This window comes from Gracilinanus agilis, chromosome 1, assembly GCF_016433145.1.
Source record: "Gracilinanus agilis isolate LMUSP501 chromosome 1, AgileGrace, whole genome shotgun sequence".
NCBI lineage: Eukaryota > Metazoa > Chordata > Mammalia > Didelphimorphia > Didelphidae > Gracilinanus > Gracilinanus agilis.
In genome coordinates this window covers 96,491,649-96,508,899 of record NC_058130.1, presented here as the reverse complement: position 1 = coordinate 96,508,899, position 17,251 = coordinate 96,491,649, and positions in this window count along the sequence as shown.

Below are 17,251 nucleotides of genomic sequence, written 5' to 3'. Positions count from 1 at the left end.
AAAAAAGAAGGAATCTATAGAGTTAATATTTTAAAAAAAAGGTGGCAAATAAGGAGTGAGCAGAGTATAGAAGTGTGCTCATAGAAAAGGTAAGACCTTATATATTTTTTTATATTTATAAATATTTTATTAATGATAAAATAACAAGAGACTAACTAAAAGGTTACTAACCAGTTCACCTCCCAGGAACCAAAGAGCAGACCTTATATATTTTTAAAAAATCATTGTTCATTTTAAACATTCTTTTCTTTAAATTGAATTCCAAATTCTCTCCCTCTCTCCCACCCTTCTTCATCCACTGAGAAGGCAAGCAAAATGATATTAATTATATGCATGAAATCATAAAAAAGTTTTCCCTTATGAATTACAATAAAAAAGCAAAAAAAAAGTGAGAAAATTTTACTTCAGTTTGTACNCTATAGCTGGAAAGGACTTCAGGGCCCATTTAGTTCAACTCCCTCATTTTACAGATGAAGAAATAGAAGATCAGAGAAATTAAGGAACTTCTCCAAAGTCACACAAGGAATAAATATTACATGTGGATGTGAATTGCTGTCTTCTGACCCCAAATTCACTTGGCTTTCTATTATGTCATGCTGTCTCCTTAAAGTGCTGTGAAAAGGTCAGCTATTTTTTTTTTTATATTTATAAATATTTTATTAATGATAAAATAACAAGAGACTAACTAAAAGGTTACTAACCAGTTCACCTCCCAGGAACCAAAGAGCAGACCTTATATATTTTTAAAAAATCATTGTTCATTTTAAACATTCTTTTCTTTAAATTGAATTCCAAATTCTCTCCCTCTCTCCCACCCTTCTTCATCCACTGAGAAGGCAAGCAAAATGATATTAATTATATGCATGAAATCATAAAAAAGTTTTCCCTTATGAATTACAATAAAAAAGCAAAAAAAAAGTGAGAAAATTTTACTTCAGTTTGTACTCAGAGTTCATCTGTTCTCTCTCTGGAGGTAGATAGCATTTTTCATCATGAGTCCTTTGGAACTGTCTTGGATCATTGTATTGATCAGAATAGCCAAGTCTTTCACAGTTGATTATCATTACAATATTGCTTTTACAGTACACAGTGTTCTCTGTGTTCACTTTGCATCAGTTCATATGGGTCTTGCCATATTTTTTTTCTGAAACCTCTCCCTCATCATTTCTTATAGCACAATAATAATCTATCACAATCATGTGCCACTTCCCCCATTTCCTCCTTCACTATTAACATTCTTCCATGCATATCTCTTATGTGAGAAACTTTTCCCCATCCTACTTCTCCCTTCCTCTTTCTCCCAGTGCATCCCTCTTTCTCACCTCACTTTTTTTTTTTAATTTTAGAGATCATCCTAACATAATCAACTAACTCTCTTACCCTCTGTCTATGTAGACTCTTTCTAACTGCCTTAATATTGAAAAAGTCCTTAGGAGTTACATGTATCTTATATAGTACCTGTATAAGAATATAAAGAGTTTAACTTTATTGAATCCCTTATAATTACTTTTTCATATTTACCTTTTTATGCTTCTTTTGAGTCTTGTGTATGAATATTAAATTTTCTATTCAGCTCTGCTGTTTTCATCAGGAATGCTTGAAAGCCCTATATTTCAGTAAAGATGTTTCCCCCCCTGAAAGATTATCCTTAGTTTTGCTGGTTAGATTATTCTTACTTATAATCCTAGCTCTTTAGCCTTCTGGAATATCATATTCCAAGCCCTCCTCTTCTTTCATGTGGAAGCTGCTTAATCTTGTGTGAGCCTGACTGTGACTCATAAAATCTGAATTTTTTTCCTGGCTGTTTGTAATATTTTCCTCTTGGCCTGGGAGCTCTGGAATTTGGCTATAATATTCCTGGGAGTTTTCATTTTGAGATTTATTTCAAGAAATGATCAGTGGATTCTTTCAATTTCTGTTTTACCTACTGGTTTTAAAATATTTAGGCGATTTGCCTGGATAATTAAAAATATGTCTATTAATGCATTGCTGATGGAGTTTTGAACTGATCTAACCATTCTGGAGGGCAATTTGGAATTTTGCTCAAAGGGCTATAAAACAATGATCCAGTAACACCACAACTAGGTCAGTATCCCAAAGAGATTTTTAAAAAAGGGAAAAGAACCTACTAATACAAGAATATTTATAGCTTCTCTTTTTGTGGTAGCAAAGAATGAGAAAATGAAGAGATGTCCATCAATTGGGGAATAGATGAACAAATTGTGGTATTTGATGGTGATGGAATACTATTGTTATATAAGGAATGATGAATAGGATAATTTCAGAAAGAACTGGAAATATTTACCTGAACTGATGCAGAGTGAAATAAGCAGAACCAGGAAAACATTGTACATGGTAACATCAGTACTGTGGAATGATCAACTGTGAAAGACTTAGCTACTATCAGCAATACAATGATCTAGAGCAATTCTGAAAGATTTATGACAAAGATTGCTATCTATCTCCAGAGGAAAAACTGTTGGAATCAGAATGCAGATGAAAAAAATATGATTTTTCACTTGCTTTCTTTGGGTATATGTTTTGGGATTTTGGTTTTATATGATTATTCATTTACAAAAATGAACAATATAGAAATATGTTTTGCTTGAGAATACATGTATAACTCAGATTGAATTGCTTGCCAGCTCTGGAAGGGGGAAAGGAAGGAGGGAGAGAGACAAGTTCTATCATGTAACTGCTGCTCTTGTCAATCATGTTCCTTCTGAACATTCTAAACCTTCTTTGCAAACTTGTCCTTATAGAAAACTTATATGGAAATTTGTTATTACACATAATAGGTAAGAAAAAATTTTAAATAAATAAAATAAAAATACCATGTCTAGGTTCTTTTAGTGATCATGACACTTTCATAACCATCCTGTGAGGTATGTGCTATTATTTTCTTCATTTTACAGTTGGAAAAAACTAAGGAAAACAGGGGCTAAGTGACTTGTCTAGGTCACCCTGGAAGTAAATGTCTGAGGGAGGATTTGAACTCAAACCTTCCTGACTCCAGTCCAACACTTTATCCTCTGTATCCCTTAGCTACTTGGATGAATCTGGGATCTCATCCATGCCAGTCTTCCTTGAATGTATGACAAGATGTCAACTCATCCATGCCTTTTCCCCCTGGGTGATTCTTAACCATGTATTGCTGTAAAACCTTCAAAGATGATCCACCCTATACAATAGCAGACTTTTTCTTGTTTTCTTAACATTTTCCAGAGACCAGCACAGCCTTCAAGCTGTCCATCTGCTATTCTCCTCTTTCTTACATGATGGTCCATCTCCAGATTTGACCATCTGGTCAAATACATCCTCTGGCATATTTTAAAGTGGAAAACAAAATACTATTTTAAATTATTTATTACCCCCGTCCCCTACTCCCATTGTCTTTCCCCTGCTCTCTGGGTCAATATACTCAGATTACCCACATAGCAAGTAAAATCATTCAGGTAGTCAACAAATATTTATTAAGCATATATACATGACAGGCAATGTGCTAAGGTCTTGGGTTACAAAGAGGCAAAAGAGTCTCTGTTCTCAAGAAGCTCAGAATCTATAGAAGGAGACAGTATGAAAATAACACTATAAACAAGATAAATTGGAAATAATCAGCAGAGCAAATTCAGTTCTAATAGTGTGTCCTCTCAGGACTGGGTTTAATCTTATGCATCATTTTTGGTTTCAGGTATCTTCTTTGGTTTTATAGTTCAATTAAAGGTGATCTTTAAGCAGTTCCATTTTCAGCCAGCTCTGTGGAGTGTTTAGAGCTTGGTTAGCCATCGAAGATGCCAGCGTCACCTACTGCATCCTGGGTCATCGCTAATTGTCTTGAATTTTGTCTTGCCGCTGGACCTTGGTGACTTTGGAAGAGAAGGTGAGGTTAATGACTTTGTGCAACTCCGCCTTACTGAAATCCAATTCACTTACAAGTAAGACATCACCCCCTGATGTTATTGGTCCTCTTCAAAAATCTCTGTCATCATCCTTTCATGCTTGGTGCAAATGGATAAATTGTTAGACCTGCAATCAGGAAGACTTGAGTTCAAATTGGGCCTTAGACACTTACTAAATGTACAACACTGGAAAAGTAACTTAATCTCTATCTGCCTCAGTTTCTTCAATAGCAGAATGAGAATAGTGATTGTACCTACCTCCCAGGACCATTTTAAGGATCAAAAGAATAATATTTGCAAAATACCTGGCACATAGCAAGCATCTAATGGATGTTTATTCTCTCCCCTTATTTAGAACTGGGACCTTGGCGGTAAACTCATCAAAATACCACATTTTGCATATGAACCTGAGGACCAGAGATGTTATGATAGGCTCAGGGGTACACAGGTAGTAGGTGGCAGAGTTAAGAGTTGAACTCGATACCTTAGCTTGCAATCCTATATTCATGTTCTAAGATTCTCTCTAAAGTTCTAGGCTCCAAGGTTCTTTCAAGAAAAGAGATATGGATCTTTTCAGGTTTAAGAATCTAGAATTTGAATGAATTCATTCCATTTTATCCCATTCCTATAACATCAGGAGTCTCTATTTGAAGTCAGAGAACTCTTGACTTGAAGTCCTTGCTTTGCTATTTTCTAAACTTTGTGACTTTGGTCAAACCATTTAATTTCTCTGAATCTCAATTTCCTCATCTGTAAATTGGGAGAATCAAAGTAGATGATTACTAAGGTCCTTTCCATGGGGCAACTAGGTGGAGCAGTGGATAGAGTGCTGGGTTTGAAGTCAGGAAGATTCATCTTCTTGAGTTCAACAGACACTTACTAGCTATATTACCCTGTGCAAGTCACTTCACCCTGTTTGCCTCAGTTTCCTCATCTGGAAAGTGAGCTGGAGAAGGAAATGGCAAATCCCTCCATTATCTCTGCCAAGAAAACCCCAAATGGGGTCACAAAGAGTTGGACACAACTGAAAATAACTGAACCACCACAACAACAAAGGTCTCTTTCAGCTCTCAAGCCTATGATTCTATGACTTTAATTTGAGTCACAGTCAAATATGAGGAATTTGAATGAGCTCAGTTTGGGTTTATTAGTTCTGTGATCCTAGGCAAGTCATTTCCTCTTCCCAAACCTTGGTTTCCTCATCTATAAAATGAAAATGTGGGTGGTGATTAGAGACTTAGCTTCTGAGCCAAGAGGACGAGGGTCCAAGATTTATTTCAGTAGGACTATGACTCTGGCGACTAAGATTAGAATTTGCAGGGCAGTTGCTGGTCTTTGTGGGTAGAGGGAGTTCCCTTCACCAATGAGATCACAGGACTGTACTAAAAATAAAAATATGGGCACTGCATGGCGGGGGTGGGGGGCAGAAGGAATTGGGAGGAAAACTCTTTAAATAACAAAATTCTATATAAAGGAGAAATCCTTCTTAATCTCTCAACAAGCATTCATTAGGGATCTGAAAAGAAAAGAAAACATTTAACAAAATCAAGCATTTATTAGGCATTAAGGACACAGAGATGGAAACGAGGCAAACTGAACTCGAACTTATATTCTTTAGAGAAAAATGATATACTCATGCAAGTATAGACAGGGTAAGCCTACATGAAATAAAAACAAAAGTCAATGCCTTTATTAGTTCAATATTCCAAGGATCTGAGTGATTTCATGGTGGGAGGGAGTACAATAGTCATCATCCCACATCATAGACCTTTTCTAATTCAGTAAGTAAAGTCTCTGGAGATTGCTATAGCCAAAAAGTTCATTACCCAGTAACCAATGTGGTGAGAAGAGTCTCTAAACTTAGCTAGGCTGGTCCTGAGTCCCAGGCTTGGGCTAGGAGCCCTTCTGACGTGGCAGCCTGTGCTTGGGCTTCATGGGCATAGCCTTGGAAATCTCAAGGTCACCTCTGCCATGAGATCCCTCCCGCCATTGTTGCTGCCTCCAGGAGGTAGAGAATGGCTTGGGCTGGAAGTTCTTCTCCTCATCATGGAGCTTCCACCAGAGGGCTGTGTGAGTGGGAACAGGGGAGGGTTTGTTATAGGAATATGAGGTTGATGGATTCATAGGAGATTGTCCTGCTGTGGGGCACAGGGGACAGGGATGGGGTGGGGATGACTCTAATGCTCTTCTTCCCTCTGGGTCTCAATGGCGGGGGAAGAGGCAGAGTGCTGTATTGGAAAGAATATTGAACTTGTAGCCTGGAAGACCTTGGTTCAAATACCAAATACTTAGAAGCTTGGGCAAGCCATTTAAAGTCTCTAAGCCTCAATTTTCTCATGTGTTAAATGGGGATAATCGCAGCTTATTGCGATTATCCCCAGGTTATCCAGGTTATTGCAAGCTACAAGGAGATAATGTCTATAAAAGATTTTGCCAGCCTTTAAAGGCTATTTAAATTTGAGTTGTTGTTCCTATGATGATCAAGGAGGAGACCAGAGGCTAGATTGTCCTCTCATCATCTGCTAAAGTGATGGGACCAGGCCTAGAGACGGGAGGTCCTGGATTCAAATCTGACACTTCCTATCTGTGTGACCCTGGGCAAGTCACTTAACCCCCATTGCCTATCCCTTACTGCTTTTCTGCCTTGGAATTGATGTATGGTATTGATTCTAAGATAGAAGGTAAGGGTGTAAAAAAGAATAATAAATTGATGAGTCATTATTGTTGTTGTTCAGTCATTTCAGCTGTGACCCCTTTTGGGTTTTTCTCAGCAGAGATTCTGGAATAGTCTGCCATTTCCTTCTCCAGCTCATTTTACAGATGAGGAAACTGAGGTAAATAGGATGAAGTGACTCATTGAAGGGTGACACAGATAATAAGTATCTGAGCCATATTTGAACTCAAGTCTTAAAGCACTTTAACCACTGTCCCAGAGAATCATTACAGCTAATATTTATTTAGCATTTTAAATAATTTTACATCTATTATCACAAAAGCCTCACCACAACTTCAGGGGAAATAAGTACTTTTGTGATCATTCCCATTGTATACAAGAAGAAACTGAGGCTGAAAAGGATTAAATGACCCAGGGTCATATATCTGAGGTAGGATTTGAACTCATATCTTCTTGACTAGAAAGCCAGCACTCTATGCCAGCCAGTGTCAGGATTAACACGAGATTAGACAAAGGATGAGACTGTTAGGTCAACGGGAGCTGGAGAGAGTTCTTAAAGGAAGAAAATGATACCTTCTCCTGGTAAAGTGTGAGCGTTTCTGAGCATCAGGCGAGGGGGAGAGAGGGGGAGCCAAGGGGGTTAGATGGATGAAACGAGAGGATGCCAGCAAAAGGTCTTACGAAGCTCAGTAGGAATGTGTGTGGTTATTATTATTCTGGTTTGAGATGACCTTTAAATTCCAGAAGCCCGCTTGGCTCTCCCCTAAACTGAACCCTACAGGGAACCCCCCCCCCCCAACCCCTTGACCTTCTCGCTTCATGCCAGGCCCGGGTGACCACAGATTCTGGCAGCAACTATCAGCTCTGACATCTTCTCTCTTTGGGAGTCCGACCTGGTAGGAGGTGAGAAATTCCTCTTAGCCCAGTAAACACCTCGTGAAAGGAAGGAGAGAGCAAGGAACACGAGAGGGGAGGGGAGACGGGGTCATGGATGGGAGGATTTGAAACTGGAAGGAGTTTCAGATATCATCGAGGAAATATGGAACAAAATCAATAAATCCAATAAAACATCAGTTACTAGTTAATAATAATAGATTTTTCAGTCACTATGTCAGCTGCAGAGCTCCTTATGGCCCCATTTCTATCTGAACTTGATACCCCTACTCTAGTCCAACTTCTTCATTTTACAGATGCAAAGATAGAACCTTTTCTCCTCCTCTCCTCACACTGTGTTCTCTTGGACAAGTCAGTTTGTTCTCTCTCCTTGGGTTTATCTTTGCATTAGTTCTGTGGGGGGATAGATTACCATGAACTGGGATAACTAGAGAAGGAAGGGTCCCTGGAGGACAGGGGATTGATTCATCCCAGCCTAGAATCCAGTCCTCATCTCTGGATGGGGACAATTTCCCCGTTGAATTCTTCTCTATGTTCTCTCCAGTTCAGGACTATGAGATGGGGGAGAACATCACTAAATGTTCTTGAAGGCCCCCTCCTCCTCTAAAGCCTAGAATCTCAGGAGCTCCTCTCCTAGCTTCCGCTTCTGCCATTCTTTCTCTAGGTTGGACCAGCCACCTTCTGCCTCCATCTCTGTGGCTGAAGTGTGGGATGTCCATCTGTCTGGGGGTCCACTGTGGGAGAGAAAGTCCAAGGAGCAGGAGACTGCATGGATGACTCCTCTAGCTTTTCCCTGGAATCGGTGTTCTCTGCCTCCTCTCCCTCCCTCATGGATGAATGGTTTCCCTTAGGCTGGAGCCAATCTTGTGAGATTGTTGAAAAGACCTGGAGTCAGGAGACTTGGGTGCATTTCTGCTATGTGCTTACTAGCTATGTGACTTTAGCCAGTCCCCCCGGGCTCAGTTTCCCCTCTGTAGAACAAAAGGATTAGAGAAGCTGATCTCAAAGGCCCCCTTCTTTGTGCTTGAAATTCTTTGTTCTAAGGTCTTTTCTAGTACTTACAATCTGTGTTTTATGTCCTATTATCCCTCTCGGTTCCAACAGTCTATATTCATATATTCTGTGTAAATTCATAATATATTCTATATATTCTATATTCCAAGTCCCCTTTTCAAGCCAACATTCTGTATTCTATGTCCTAGAGTCCCTCCTAGCTCTAGCAGTCTAGGTTCTGAGCTGTAAAGTCCCTTCCAGTTTTGGCTTTTTGGACTTTTGAGATATGAATCCTGGGGCCACCAGGCTTTTGTCTATTGATTAGCGGCTTCTAGACGTGCCCTTTCCTCCTGCCTGAGGCCCATTCTCTTCTCTGAAATTGTCTATGCTTGGAAACTTCCTTGCTGAAAACATCGAAGCCCTATTCATGCTCAATAGCAGGCATGTCTCTGGTCTCATAGTGTTGTGCTGTGTGTGCCACCAGAGAGCTGTTAAATAAGAAACTGCTTCTCCCTATGAAGCCTGAGGTCCTCAATTATGTCATCAGGACTGCTCCAGTGTAGATGAAGAATCCAGGTATTCCCCATCCATTGACTTGAAGGAGGGACGAGAACTTTGCTAACACTGAATATGGCAAAGGGCAGCAGGGTGGCTCAGTGGATTGTCAGCCAGGTCTAGAGATGGGGGAGTCCTGGGTTCAAATCTCATCTCAGACATTTCCTAGCTGGGTGACCCTGGGCAAGTCATTTAACCCCCATTGCCTAGCCCTTATCACTCTTCTGCCTTGGAACCAATGTACAGTATTGATTATAAGATGGAAGGTGAGGGTTTAAAAAAGCATCGAATATGGCAAGTCCAAGGGAAGTCTCTTACAGGACAGTTGTTTTTAAAATAAATTTTTTGTTGATGTTTTGTTTTTATATCACCTCTGTCCCCTCTATCCTTCCCTCGTCTCCTTTTCCAGAGAGTTATCCCCTATAACAGAATTGTTTTAAAAAGAAACAAGAAATAGAGAAAGAAGACAAAGCCATCAGCCTCACTCCGTGGAAGTCCAGTGGTAAGACAAAAGTCAGACTGACTTTGCTGCCACTGGAACAAATTGTTCTCATCTGCCCATTCTTCTGGGAGAAGTTTTCATGTACTTGGGGTAAAGAGCCTCCCTAATTTACAATAGGCCTGTAGGTTACCCATAATCTGGTTTAGCCTGCCTGCTGAGGTCACTGTGCATGCTACAGCATCTTGGAGTCACAGCTGAGAGAGAAACACCAAAAAGTGTTTTAGCAGCTCCGAAAAAGACCAGGCAAGCCTTCAGACCAGAGGTGCTGGTCCTCCCTGAGCAGCCCGTGTTAGATTCAGAGGTAGGAGAAAACAAACAAACAAACAAAAAAACCTTGCAATGCTATTTCCTGGATGCAGACTGAGTACTAATTCTCATCACAGACAAAGGTTGGACTCTGGTTAATTCAACTTAACATCAAAACCATTTCATCTGTCTGTGTTATATACAGCTCTAAGCTCTGTACTTGGGATACAAAGGTGATTACTTTAGATCATTTTAGGCAGGTCTTCTAGTCCAACCTCCACATTTTACAGATGAAGAAACCAAGTAAATTACCCAGAATTATATAACTGGTAGGTAGGAGACGTATTTGAAACTGGGTGCTTTGACTTAGGAAGGGAGAATGGTACATTGGGAAAAGTCTCTCGCGTCAGAGGAACTCAAGGTTCAAATCTTGCCCATTTTCTTCTCTCCTCAAGTCACACCAACTCCAAGAAAATGCCATGCAATAACTGCACATGCATAATCTAAGTGACCTTGGAGAAGTCACCCCCAGCCTCATTTTCCTCATCTATAAAATTAAGAACATTAAACTAGATGACTTCTACCCAGCATCCTTTCCCCTGTATCATGCTGCCTTGGGAATTGTAAACACACAGGGGAATCAAAACCTAGGGGATTAAGTAGAATATAAGGTAGAATGTGATAAGAAAAAAGGCAAGATTTAAAAATTCGGAGTTGGAGCTTTCTTTTTACTGGTCATGAGGCTATCTAGTTAAAGACTGATCCCAGGTCCCCCAGGAGTTTTCTCAGGAACTTGCATTATGGGTCACACTGGGGCAAGAGAATCTTGATGGCTCAGTGTGACACAGTCCCGTTGCTGGAGATACTCCAGGACCCACAGGCAGTATCTACTTTCTAGAATCCCTGCCACCTCCCGTCCCCTGCTCCTGTGACAAATCTGACCCAGCCCAGAATTTAGTTATGGTGAGTCTTTCCATGTGGAACAGGGTGATATTGGCCATGCTGGGGGCCCCTCTTCCCTAGATTCTCTCTCCCCAAGTCACGCCAACCCTAAGAATATGCCATGCAATGACTGCATATGTATAATCTATACCTAATTGCTTGCCTACCCAGGGAGAGAGAGAGGGGAGGGAGAGAATGTTTTAAAACTCAATTTTTAAAACTCAAAATTTAAAAAAAATGAAGGTTAAAGATTATTAGATATAATTAGAAAAAATAAAATATAAACATTTTCACTTTAAAAAAAATGCAGTATAAGCCAGAAAGCTATGGATAGCCTGTTCTTCATTCTTGGGTGGGACCAACCCCCTGGGCACACATGTGGGGCCCAGATGGTAGCGGGGATGTTCTCCCCCTCCATGTGTCAGGGTGAGAGCTTCTCACCCGAGATGGCACCAATGACTATTCTGGGTTCTGTCCCCTTGCTATAGTCTCCCTCCTCAACCCTCCATCCCCTGGAATCACAATGACCTTTAAGACAAAATAAGGAAGTCAGATTTGTGGGGCAGGGAGAGCTCCCTCCATGATCTTCACCTCGATCTCTGCGTCTCTTTTTCTTTCTCTAGCTCCGTGTGAGAGCAGGATAGAACACTGGCCACTGAGCCAGGAAGAGCTGTTCTATCTCTTAACACATCCTTACCATGTGGCCCTGGACAAGGCATGCTCTCAAGTGCTCTGGGCAGGTGTCTAAGTCTATATGTTGCAGAAGGTGCCCACCTGCACTACACTGATAGCTCACCCAAGAGTTCCCTCTATCCGTGGAGTCCCAGGTTCTATCCCTCTTCCCATTTTGTAAAAATGAGAATTTAATATTTATGTGTCTCCGTCTCTGCTTCTCTCTCTTTGTCCCTGTCTCTCTGCCTGTTTTCCTTCATGTTTCTTTTTCTGTGTGCGTGTCTTTTTCTTTCTGTCAACACTATCTTTTGAGACAAAAGTGAAAAACCCAGTCTATCATCCAGATGTTGTCACATTTCCAGATGCTGAGGGCTCTGTAGTTCAAACATCCAGATGAGGGAGGACATTTTTCTATTTTCATCTGGATGCTCAAGCATTATGTAGAGAGAGCTTGTGCCAGAGCCTATGTTTCTGTCACGCTGGGGCTTCAAAGTGCTTAAATCTACCCCCACTTCCATTACAGACACCCCCCCCCCAGTCCCCACTGAGAACTGTTGGAGAGATGCAAAGCACATGGCAGGAGAGGTGGGGATGATGGGATTGTTGTTATTGTTCAACCATTTTTTTCAGTTATGTCTGACTCTTCTTGACCCCATTTGGGGTTTTCTTGGCAAAGATAATGGAGTGGTTTGCCTCTCCCTTCTCCAGCTCATTTTACAAATGAGGAAATTAAGGCAAATAAGGTTTAGTGACTTTCCCAGGATCATATGGCTATTAAGTGTCAAAGGTTAAATTTTTTGAACTCAGGAAGACCAATCTTCCTGGTATTTTAGCTTTGGAATCACAAGAGACTTTAGAAGCCATTAAGTATTACCTCTTCATTTTATAAGTTGGGGAAATAGAGGTACAGATAAATTAACCAATTTGACCAAGGTCATATAGTTATTAAGTGTTTGGGGTAGAATTTGAACCCAGATCTTCCTGATTCCAGGTCACCCTCTATTCCTTACTCTTCATTAACCCACTGAGTTGCTGGGAGAAAAATTCAATCTTTGCTCCTAAGGAGCCTGAGGTCTAAAGTATAAGCCAGCCTCTGACCTTAGCCTCTGGTTTGAGGGGGAGACACAGTCTTTGTCCTGGGGGATCCATGGTCTGAGATTAGAGACTTTGGAGTAAGGAGGCCAGCCTCCTCCTTTTACAGAGTATTGTAGTAGAGGCAAGGAAGTGGATGCCCAATGTCACCCCAATAGTAAGCAGCAGAGTTGAGTTGGAACCCTTGTCATCTGACTTCAAAACCCAGGATTCTTTCTGACCGCATTCCCTCAGATATACCAAGTGGTCTCAGAAAGGCTGCTGACCACTCCCAGACAATGATGCCACTTTGGGCCCCTGCCCTTGGGAAGCCCCTCTCTAAGGAGAGACATGGCCCTGTCCACAGAGAGGGACACAGATGGTACCTCTCAGGAAAGCTTTGTAGGGTAGCAGCAGGCTGTGAGCTGTGGTGGGGGCCATGTACAAGGTTTCTTCTTTCAAAGGCACAGGATAATTTAAAAATAGCCTTAGATGGGATTCTCCACTTTCCTCTACCTTCCCTCAAAACATGTGCTACACAGCCAGCATGGCCCAACCTAGGCCAATCCAACATGGTGGCAAGATGCCTTTTGAACCCATTTAGTGGCTGGGAGGAGAGAAAAAGTGGAATGGGACATGGGATGGGGAGGTTCACAGGACTCTCTGCCTTCTCCTTTCCCTGCCTTTCTCTGTGTGATATTGTTAAGAACATGTAGTAATGGAGGGTGACCTATTTAATGGACAAAGAACATATGATCCCCAAAGACACGTAATCTATTTTGTAGAAGGATAAAATAATATTTGGGAGGGGATTTGGAAGGGTACTCAATTTGTCCCTAGAGTAGGAGTTCTTAACTATTTCTATGTAATGGTCTAGTGAAGCGAGTGGAGCCCCTTCTCCATATAATATTTTTAAATGCATAAAATAAAGTGCATACTCCTACAAAGGAAACCAATTATATAGAAATAAGATTTTCGTGTATTCCAAATCAAGAACTGCAGACTTATGGCATATCCCCTACAACATTACACTAAAAGTCCTTTAAAGAAGTGTATTAAGGATCCAAGAACAGAGGACAAGGGCAAATATTTTAGACCCAGCCTTTTGCTTAGATTCCTCCAGTTGCAGAGCGTTTCTTCTCTTACAATGAAAGCCTGTGCCATTGTTTCAGGGCTCTGATTGTATCCTGAACCCCTTCAAATGTGGACCCCTAAAAACTATGGTTCAAGACATTCTCTAAGTTACTATCTATTCAGAACCACAGCTCATGAGTCTCCATCTGATATATATTGTTTTGTTTTCTTAAACAAGGCCAAAGCAGAAGACATGTTAACTCAAAAAAAGACAATTTAATTGGGGCAGCTAGGTAGCCAAGCCTGGAGACAGGAGATCCTGGGTTCAAATTTGACCTCAGACATTTCTTAGCTACGTGACCCTGAGCAAATCATTTAATCCCAGTTGCCTAGCCCTTACAGCTCTTATGCCTGGGAAGAATACTTAGTATCCACTCCAAGTTAGAAGGTAGGATTTTTGAAAAAAGACAACTTAATTATACAAAATAGCAAGGTAAGTAACAAGTAAGATTCTCCCCTGCTATGCTCACAACATACACAGATTCTTCTACCCCTGAGAACACTCATAACCTGAATAGTTTATATTCCTAAAGCTGCTTCCTAGTTGGAAAATTCCTCTGTCTCTGAATGTGCCATTAGCTTCTACCATGCAGAGCTGCTGATACCATCTATAACTGCTTCCTCAGCTATACTTTCATCTGCTAATTCTCCATTGGGCTTCTCTGCTTATTTGCAGCTGTTAAGTACCCTCTCCTCTTTAGAGGAAATTAACAGCTCTTTTTGCTAGCTTTAGGGATATTTTGGCTCTTTTGTGATTCAGATTTATGGCTGTCTGAAGCTATACAATGAGAGTTGAGAAAATACATAGTTCAAATCTATCATTTGAAGTGTTTTGGTTTTCCTTCCAGTGTCAGCTCCCCTTAAAACTAGTCCAAGTCAACTCTAAATTCTACTAGTTCATGGGGTCATTATCTTGATAATTGGAGAAAGCCCATTAGAAGTCATCTCATCCAAACCTGTTCACCATAGAGGAGAAAGCTGAGGCTCAAAAAAGAGAAAAAAATTGTCTAAATTCAACTGGAGAGTAAATAACAGAATTGAATGAGTCCCAAATCCAAGTCATCTGACTCCAAAGTCAGTGCTCTGTTCACTGCTTGACCTTCCTTGAGACATGAGAGTTCTTGAAAGCCCTTCAGGATGAAGTATAGAGAATGACACCCTTGAAAAGATAATGGAAAGATAGCTCTTTGGATTGCCAGTCTGAGGAAACTCAACTCTTCTACCCTGCAGGCTCAAGAGTCTGCCCCATCTTGCTACCTTCTATTCTTTCAGCAAGATTTTGTGGGGCTGGCTAAGGAACTTCCTAAGTTTCCGCTTACATTGGGATTTTTATGAATCTCTCCAGTAATCTTCAGACTGATTGAAAGTGGGGAATCACAGTATTCCTCATTATGGTACCATAATCAATCAATAACTATTTATTAAGAACCTACAGGGAAGATCTAGATGGTTTAGTGGACTGAATTTTATTTAAAAATTTTATTTATATTTTTATTTATAATTTTATTATTTCTCTCTTCAATTTGGTTAACTTTTCCCTTAAGTATATATAGATGTTATGCTATATGATGCATATATTAAACATTAACATTCATTTATTATCTGTGGAATCTTTAAACATAATGTAATTTTCCTATTTCTTTTTTATCGTGTCTACTATGACCTTGTCTTAGATTTTGCTCCTATCCCTAATCTTTATTTTGTATGAATCTCTACTTTTCAAGTATGTTTCATGTTGCTGGATTCTACTTTCTGTCTGAGGATACAAGTACCAAGAATGAAATAATTTCTGCTTACAAGGAGTTTAAATTCCAACAGTGGAGACAAGTACACATAAAAATATATGCATCATAATTAAAAAGGAAATAAATACAAATATATTTTGTTATTGTTTTTCATTTGTTTCAGTGGTGTTCTACTCTTCATGAGCCCATTTGGGGTTTTCTTGGCAAAGGTATTAGAATGGTTTGCCATTTCCTTCCCCAGCTCATTTTACAGAGGAGGAAAGAGAGGTAAATAGGGTTAAACAACTGTCCAGAGTCACACAGCTAGCAAGTGTCTGAGGCCGGATTGAACTCAGGGAGATGAGTCTTTCTCAAAACAGACCCAATATTCTATACAAAGCAGTTAAATGCAAAGTAGTTTGCAAATGATGTCATTAGCAATTGGGAGAAATCAGGAAAAAATTTCATGCAGGGGATACTTGAGCTACATTTTAAAGAAAGAGAAGGACTTTATGAGGTGGAGTTAAGGAGGAAAGGCATTCTAGACATAGGGCATGGCCAATGCAAAGGCATGGAGACAGGATATATAAGGAATAAGGAAAAGGCTAGGAAAAGGCTGGGTTGAAGAGTACGGAAATAATGGAAATAATGTCAAAAGAAAAAAGACGGTATAGTTCCACTTTTCTGTATCTAACTGTCTGTCTGTCTGTCTATCTATCTATCTATCTATCTATCTATCTATCTATCTATCTATCTATCTAATCTCTATCCATCTATCTCTCCCCCCTCCTCTCTCTTGCTCTCCCTCTCCCTGTCCATTGATCTATGTATTTATGTATCTCTCTATCCATCTCTCCATCCATATCTCTCTCTATCCACCCATCTCTCTATCCACCCATCTCTCTCTCTCTATCCAACATCTATCTATCTGTCTGTCTGTCTATCTATCTATCTATTCATCCATCTAAAAGTTGGCCACCCTCTTTTTCAGAACACTTTTCCTACTCTGGACTTTCCTGACACTATTTTCTTTGTTCTTTTCCTCCTATCTAACCACTGTTGTTTGCTCTGCTCAGACTGAATCTGGAGTATTATGTTCAGTTTAGAGTAACATTTCATGAAGGACATTGAACAACTGGAACATATTCAAAGAAGGATGACCAAGATGGTGGGAGACCTGAAAACCATACATGCAAGAGTAAGTTAAGATGACAAGAGATGCCAAGTGGAAATGGGATTAGATATATTATAATAGATACATTATATATATGTATATATATTATCTATCTAGTATATACTAAATATATTCTTCTTGGCTCTACAGGGTAGAATTAGGGCCAGTGGTTGGCAATTGCAGAGACATTAGTTCCATGTGATGAAAAATTTCCTGACAATTAAGAGTTGTCTAAAAGTAGCATGTACCACCTTGATGGGTAGTAAGTTCCTTAATACAGGAGGTCTTTAAGTAGAGGCAATATAGTCACTGGAAGGTTGCAGAAGAGATACTTGCTTCACACTGACATTAGAATAAATGCTCTTCTAGTACCCTCCAGCTCTGTGGGTCTAAAATAAGGTGATTATACTGAGGGTGACTTCCCGTTAATCTAGTGAAAAAAATTCCGTGGGAGTTTGGATTGGCTTTTAAAAGCCCCTGGGGAAAAGAGGCTGACAGCAAAAGAGATCAGGTAGCTGCAGCTAGTTCCAGGCTAGATTTAGGCTATGGCAGGGGAAGATTACAGGAGACATATTAAGTTGGAGGTGAGAAGATAGCAAACACAGTAGGGCACTTCACAAAGCAAGATGAAGCTGGTTAGGTAGAAAATTCTTCTTTAACACAGTGTCTGGCACATAGTGTGAACTTCATAAATGTTTATTGACTTGTTCAGGAGTTCTTATTTCTCTTTCTTTACCCTGTATCTCTTCTTCATCTTTTATTCTTACTTTT